Raw genomic sequence first — 8,642 nt, 5'->3', positions numbered from 1 at the left:
TAAACGTCCGTAGATTCAACCGAGGAATGTAGAACACTTTGGCAATTAATTAAATCACTCTAGTGTGTGTGTGTGTGTGTGTGTGTGTGTGTATGCGTGCGTGCATGTGAATTGCATTTGCCTCTGGAAGATTTTCCTTCACCTTTGCAATCAACTCTTTTTCATTTTTAATAAACTCTCCCCTTTAATTTGTAAAATTGAATATAGAGAACCAAGCCTGTTAAAATAGTAGTAAAGTTAGTGTAAATAATCAGTAGGTGAAAACCTGAAGAGTTCTGTGGATATCTAGAAAAACGGCTTTATTACCTCATGGACTTTGTGATAGCTCGACAAACCAAAGCAAAACAAAAGTCGAGTGAATGAACTTTTAGAGTCTGGACCTAATTAGTGTTCTTAACTGTGTGGACACAGTATAAGAGAGAACGGTTTGGACAAATTTAAAAATAATAATACAATAGACATGCATCTGTATTTAATGATAATATTTTTTGGGTCCTTGGGGGTTTTAAAGGAAATATGCCCATATTCAAATTTCTCTTGGAGTCAAACCTAGCACAACTTATGACTTTGAAACTACCAACTTAAATTTCATCAAAGCATGAATTCAAGAAATATCTACCAAATGATAACCACACGCAGACACTGATGGTGTTCAATGTACAGCAAATGGAGCTTCAGTGACATGCTAATTTCTTATCAACTTTTAATTGTTTAGCTGTTATTTATTTAGTTATTTATTCATATCAGTATTAAGTGCCTTCTATTTTCAGAGAGGATACTAGGTCTTGAGGAATTCATGGTGAGCCAAAACATACAAGACTCCAGCTCTTCCATAGCCAGCGAATTCTTAGAGGAGTTAGACAATCAAATTACCAACAAATATTGTAAAACACCTGGTGGTCAGGAAAATGTGCAGGGAACACGGCCCCATGGAAGCACGTAACTGGGGACCTTGGCTGGGATGTCAGCAAAGCTTCTGCAAGGAAACGAGGTCCGAGGTCAAAGTGAATGAGTTAATCCAGTCAAGAAGAGGTGCTGGGTTAGCTGGAGAGCATGCCAGGCTATTGGAACAGCCCATGCGAAGGCGGGAGGTAGGGGCACATGTGAGACACTTACAGAAGGCCATGCGGCTGAAACTAGGAGACTGAACAAGAGAATGGAACAATGCGACCCTTGTGATGCTGGCCAGATGATGAAGAGCCTTAGAAACAATGCAGGTCCTCTTATGGAATTTGCTTCTAATCCAAGAGAATGGGAACCTAACAAAGTAATCATTTATTTTCAAAGAACAATGTCAATGTCCAACACAATAGAAGAGTTTCATATAGAAATCTAAATGGATTTCACATTTTACATGAAACATGGAAGACTAGCAAAACTTCTTTTAATGCTCTCCACGACTCCTTCAGCCATCCCTCTGTTACGTAGACAACCCCGGATGTGTGTTTTTATGTATTTCAGTCAATACAATGCAATTTCAATTTCTGTTTCATGTTATCTGTCTTGTTTCTCATCCAGGAGAACAAAAGATGATCCCCAGGTGACAGTCAGGACCATGTCACCTGAGCACTTCACCTGTTAGGAGAAGAAAGATGTCAAAAGAAGATCCAGATTTGAGAAGGAACTGGAGGTCTCCAAAATAGGGGATTCCAGAGGAAAGTAGGATTGATGGATCAGCAGATGAATTAAACACTCGGAAAATAGTACAGTTAAGCACTCAATAGATGTGCCAGGGCACTTGGGGAAGAAAATGCAGTAGGTACCTAGAAAACTAAGTGAAATAAAAAATAGGGCGATGATTAGCTTCAGGAAAATAAAAGATTGCATAAAAAGAGAGACATAATCATAAGATACTCCTCGGTTCAACAGAAAATGTAAATATGTACAATCAGATAAAATGAGACAGTGAAAGAGGAGGAGGTATGTATATGTGGTATAAGATAATTAAATCTTCGCATTTATCTTCATAAATAGCTTGTGTATATTCAATAGCTCATATATAACACTGATAAAAATCACTATGAGAATATTTTTTAAGAATATGGATTTGATTTCCAAAAGTAACAAAAAGAGTTCAAAATGATTATCTCAAAAAATACGACTATTGAGTTTAGAAGGTAGAAGAAAGAAACTACTGTTTTAGTTTATAAACTTTGGGGGGAAATTGAACATTTTAAGATACATATGAATATATTGCTTTGATAAACTTTAAAATTAACTTAAAAACAAGTATATGCATTTATTTCTTAAAGTATTTGAATTTATCTGATCAATGTGAACCAAAGTTTGGCCTACCATTCAGACAAAATTTAAAACAAGTTAATATAAGTCAATTTGGGAAGAATTGACTGGTATTTTCAAAGGTCTTTTCCTTCTGCATTTATTTATTTTTTTCCTAGAGCAGCTCAGGAATTACCAATACAGTGCTTATGGACATTTTTTGAGGTGTGAGCTTAAATGGAAAATATTTATCTTGAAATTCTGCCAAGAGATAACAAGTATGGAACGGAATAACATGGCGCTCCATTATTCTGAAACAGATACACAGAGGCAAAATGTAGCTCACTGAATCCGGCTTCAGGGTTCAACCTGAATCAGTCACAAAACAACCAAATCCTTTTGAGCTTAAGAAACATATTTTCAACACCTAAACAGCACGGCCTCCCTCACACTTTAGAAATTATTAACATCTCTGGTTTATAGATGTTTAAAGACGAGAAAATTGAGTGGAGGTTTCTGAGAAATACTACTAATTATGCCTAATTAGTCTTTAAAGGTCCACAAGTGCACAGGGTTATTCGAAAGGCTGTTTAATTTAAAATGCTTATTCAAATTCATGAATATTCTGGGGTAAAGGGCAGTGGTCAAATCCTCATGACGCATGGCTCTGTGATGAAACTGTCTTCTGAGAAAAGCAGTTTGTGACAAAATGTACAATAAGCAGTAACTTCAAATTTATTTTTTAATCATTTTTAAATGAATTCTATCAATTAGGATAATTGGGAAATTTGGATAATAAAAAATCTAAGAATCCCAAACATAAAATGTAAAGTTAAATGCCATCGGTGCCAAATTAGGTACTAAATTTTCTTTTCCTCCATGCGTAAGGCCATGATTTTGCAGTAGTCAAAAATATTTTTATAAGAAAAATATTAATACTCACAATACTCTTCTCAGAGCTGGAGAATTAAGGCTGAGGGACAGGCTCTGGTAGAACCTCACCGTGTGAGTCAGCAGTCTGGTTGCAGACGACAATATCCACTCTGCCTGGTTCAAGCAGATAAAAAATTTTATTGCAAGGTGTTAAGTGCTTATAAAGTCTACAGGAAGCCAGAGAACCAGGTGTGGATGCTGTGCAAGAGAACCTCTGCTGGAAGTTTTGGTGACACAAGCCAATATTGTATGTTATTAGCAAAACCTCATCATATCCCGAGAAAGCACAGTTGTCACCTTCTTAGGGCACTGCCATGGCTTGCATGGACACTGTGTAGGACCAAAAACCAAAAACTCTGCCACTGCTGGCCCCTAAGTATCAAATGAGTCCACCCACCACTCCATTCATCAGAAGATGAGTCTAGCAGAACTGGCACCTCGCTCTGCTCACTACCGAAGTGAAGTAAGTCCTGCATGTATCTTTGGATGGCTGGAGCCTAGATCATACCACATACCAGGACCCCAGCCACAAAGGAGGCTGGGAAATGGAACTCACTAGCACTGTGGAGGTGGACTTCGTAACACAGGACAGTCTTCAAACATGAGAAGATGGATAAAAAGATCTTGGGCAGCCAGAAAACATAACAAATGTCCACTACTCAAATGTCACAATAAATATAATTGGTATTATTCCCATCTAGTAACAATCAATGCCTAAGAAATTTTTAATAAATCACATTATGAAGCAAGTTTTAAAGTTCACACCTTTACTTAAGTGAGATGTGACAATAGAAGTGAGATGACTCAGAGAAATAATATTTCATGGGCTATATGGATTCTATACTGAATGTTTTTCCTAAGAGTTACCATGGAATGATAATGATGATGATGATGATGGTGATGATGATGATAACGACTAATACTTACTAGTGTTTTCTATTTCTTGAGCATAGTGTTGAATGGTTTAAATAAATAAACAGCTCATTTATTTCATACAACAAACACATTAGGTTGGCAATTTTTTCATTTTACTGATGAGGAAAACAGGGCTAAAAGAAGTCCAGGAATTTTCCAAGAGGTGGGTGGAGCCAGAATGTGCACACAAAGCATCTAAGGAGCGCTGGAATTCTGGGCTTAGAAAACCTGAAACTTTAGTCCCAGCTTTGTCACTAACACAGAATATCTTTTCTTAGTTTCTTTGCCAGTTAAATGGGAATCGGAACTCCTCTGTTACTTTTTCTACGTGGTTATTTTAGAAGTTAGATATGCAAGAACATGTCGTAAACTGCAAGGTGCTATTGATATGTAAGGTGTTATTATAGCTAGCAGTTCATAAATGCTTTTTCACATCCTGGTTACTGTTACTTATTTCATTTTGTGTTATAAGCATTGGTTGGGTTTGTTCTCTAGCTTTCATATCCCCTCCATCAGGTAGCGATTTCTCCCTGGAAGACCCTCGCCCTCCCCTTTCCCCATCCTACAGTATGAACAGAAGTGTCCTCACCCTCAGCTCCAGAACCAAGTCTGGGCTGGCTTCAGTCAAAATTCATACCCGATTCTATTGACATCAGGGACTGGCTCAGAGACGAGCATGTTACCCAGTCAGAGCTCAAGTGATAATAGACGTTTTGCGAATTTGTGGGATGGAGAAGTTCCTCTCTCCTTTACAAAATCTAACAGAAAAGAACTGTCTTTTTCTTTACGTAGCAGAAAATGCATCTCTGAGATTTGATACTTTTTGTTTCTATGACAGGAGCGGGCCAGGAGGCTGGCAGGGAGCCTCCGTGTACGGCCTGTGGAAAAGGCCAATCCAAGGGTACTAGGACAGAGAGGGAGAAACTGAGACCCTGATGACATCGCCCTAATCATAATCCAGCACAGGTGGAAGGCATGACGAGACCTTCGACTGGACGTTTTGATTACATTGACTGACACATTTCTTAGTTGTTGCAACTAATTTAAATTAGATTACATGTGACTTTTAACACCACATTGCACAAGTTTTTTAAAATAATTTTTGTCCTATCAAAAAATAACTATTATCCTTCAAATCCTTTTTTACCTTTTCCCATTTAAAAGATCCCAACTAAATTTCTAAACCACTGAATAATAACAATAACATAAAGAATGTTCCAGGTTCTCACAAATGGGTGATTCCATGTATAAAAATGTTTTTCCCACTTTTCCTACTAGGTTCAAATCAAAATAGTAGAGCTGGAAGGAATTATCTAGCCCAAATTCCTCATTATACGCATGGAGAAGCTAAGATTCAGAGTAAAGTGACTTACCTAAACCCAGCTAATTATTTGCAAAGCTAGAGCCAGAAACCAGGTATTTCAATCTGTTTTTTTCCTCTTTTTTTTTTTTTTTTTTTTTTGCTTATTGATTTATAACAAAGAGACTGCCTGGTCATCTTTCTCTTGCCTTCAGATCAGAGCCTAAGGCATAATCTTTTGAATCCCTTCAATGTTAAGAAATCTCTATCCTTTGAAGATGGATTTGATTTTTGGAAACAATCAAAAGTCATTTAGTGCCAAGTGCAGTAAAGGAGGTGGTTAACCAAACCCAGTAATTCATTTTTTTTTTGGTCCAAAAAAGGTGTAACATTGAAAATAATGAGGCTGTTTTTTTTCTATGTAATTCATAAGCCAGCTTTGATGTTTCTATGTTAAAATTGAAATTTCTTGCCATTAATTTTGGAGTGATAGTACAAAAATTTGATTATGTCACATTCCCTGGATTTTAAAGGAGGCCCTGATAATAGTTCTATATTATTAAAGCAACAGCAATAATATAAAAATTTTTCTTGCTTCAGTAGCTAGAACTGAGAGAGAAAATAAAGAATGAAATTTAGTTTAACAAATATTTGTTGGGTGCTTATTATACACCAAGCACTACTCCAGACCTTGATGAAAAGGAAGGGCGTACATTTGCTTTTAACTCCTTATTGTAATATGAGAAATTGAGTCTCACAGAGGTTAAGTGAACTTTGTAAAGATTCTTGATTCCCAGTCCAGTAATCTTGGTAAAGAACCAACATGCATTAACATTCCACCTCGACATAATTAAATGCAAAATAAAAGCAGTCTCTGGCCAAGAGAGAGAGTGAATTGGCATCAAGAATTAACCATTCACTCTTATGAGCATGACCCAGAATAAGTAAAGTTACAATTCTTATTTAATCTCAGGAGATTAAATAGAGATGCTAATATAGAATTTAGAACATCAGGGAAATGATATCATCTGAAAATCTTGAAACACAATGTAAATCAGAAAATCTGCAAAAAGAAATAAGGTATCTTGAAAAGTTGAGTAGAAGATCGGCATTAATATTAGCCCAATATAGCACCGAAGGGGAAGACTGTTCAATCAGGGTACAAAAGTTTCTTTGTTTAGATAAGTGTGTACTCAAAACGTGAGAAAGGATTTCTAAATATTTCATGATTCTGAGCCCTTGTTTATGATTCCACATGCACTGTGCAATTCGGATGTGCATTTGATTTCACGGGTAGGTTTCCACTATAAAAGTCTCTGAGGGTGGTCTTTGGGGCGATGATAACTCCTCTCATTACACCACCTCTCTTGATCCTGCCAGAGATCTGGTGCCTTAGGCACATAAGGCTGACTCCCTAAGGAGAAGCCTTGCTGTAGATTGAGGAACTTGCATTTAGTCCCAGTTTACTCAAACCTGTGGAGTTGATATTTATGTTCAGTTGAAGAGTCAGATGTCCAGACCCAAGAACAGAAGTGAGCACTCCAAAACAGATCATCTATTAAATGTTCCCCCAAAATTGTGGACAGAATCACCATAAACCAAAATTATGATCTTAGTGTTTAGTGAGAGCTCAGATCATTTCCCTTGGCTTTGGATATTATGCAAGAAAGGTATGAGTACTCCAGTAAAGAGAAGGGAAAGGAGGCCTCTCCTGTGTTTGGACTATGAAAATGTTCAGGGTTAGTTGTATTAACAAACACACACATATGATACATCTGGAGGATGAAAAGTGTTTGATGGTCAGGTGGCTGTGTCTTCCCACCAAATTTTCTTTTTTTCCTCCTTCTGGCATATGTCAGAAAACTCACAAATGTGCCATGACTTGAAAAATCTTATAGACTATTAAATTAAATGATCCAGACCCTTAATGCATCTCCCACAGGAGAAAGAGATGAGATGAACATATGGAAGATTGATATGCAGCACTTACACACAAGTGAGGGTGTAGTGAGACGAGGAGGTAGTTAGCTATTTCAGTACCACCCCTGGGCATCTGTAGACTGTGAAAAGTTTCTTAAAGTGATTTTGATGTGCTCCTTTATCTACGAGAGAATCCTAGAACATGGGTTCTGACTGTATAGAAATAACAAACTATGGCCAATAGGTAGTGACTATTTAAAGTTGGACAAGTTAGTTTTAAACTATGAACCAACAGTTACTGATTTTATGGATTTTGGGTAACTTAGTCACTGTGAGCCTCAGTTTCCTCATCTATCAAATGGTTGCTATAATACATATCATGGAATTTTATGATTATTAAATGAGAATGTATGTAGAAGAACTAAAGTAGTGCTACTTAATAAACGTCGAGGAAAAAATATCTCAAAACTCCTCTATGATAAAAGAAAAAAATTGTAACATCAACCAGAGTTTTTGAAGGTTAAGATAGCAGAGACTAGAGACAAGATTGAGTTCCTAGTATAATAACATTCTTTACCTACTTACACATTTAACATTAATCATCCAAATATTCCATCAGATAGTTTTTATGTTTCCTGTGTGTCACATTTAGAAAAACAAAGTTTAAAATGTCCCAATGATTTCCTTTACTACAGTATGGGAAGGGGGGTGTTGGAATGCTGGGTGGAGTTGCATAAAGTCATCATTCACTGACTAAAAGGAAATTATCCTTGTATAATAACAATAACAAAATTAATGACACCTTATAGTTACATGAGCATTTGTTGTGTCAAAGTTCTACCTGTAAGATACATATAACACAAAAATCTTCCCCCAACTTAAGCCATACCCTACAACAAGGATTGAAATCAAATCAAACAACCAATTAAATTCATATAAAGAATTTTCTGATTATACTACTTACTTCAGATGTAAAAGTAATCATTCAACTATTTCTCTCTCTAAAGAAAATGGTTATAGCATTTTTAAAGACATAGAGTAAACCCAACCTTAATTGTCATTTAAAATATAATCTGGGAAAAAAATAATAGTTTTTAAAATTTATCTTTAATGTAATTTCTTTAGTTTCTCTGCCACCATAAGACTGTCAATGCCAATTTCTTACACAAAGTGTGCCCTTCCCCCCACCAAAAGAGTAATAACTACTGATTTCATTTTATGAAGCTATGCCATGATGCTAAATGGGACAAAAAGATGAGACAACAGGCGGTTTTACTGGAGTCCAGAATTAGAGGCCGCCCAGCAGTGACAAGAGTTCTCTCGAAGGATCTAGGAGGAAATGGAATCGGAGAAG

The sequence above is a fragment of the Pteropus vampyrus genome, unplaced genomic scaffold (assembly GCF_000151845.1).
Source record: "Pteropus vampyrus isolate Shadow unplaced genomic scaffold, Pvam_2.0 Scaffold42, whole genome shotgun sequence".
In the NCBI taxonomy this organism is placed as follows: domain Eukaryota; kingdom Metazoa; phylum Chordata; class Mammalia; order Chiroptera; family Pteropodidae; genus Pteropus; species Pteropus vampyrus.
The sequence above is the reverse complement of the archived record's forward strand: the minus strand, read 5'-3'. Positions refer to the sequence as shown.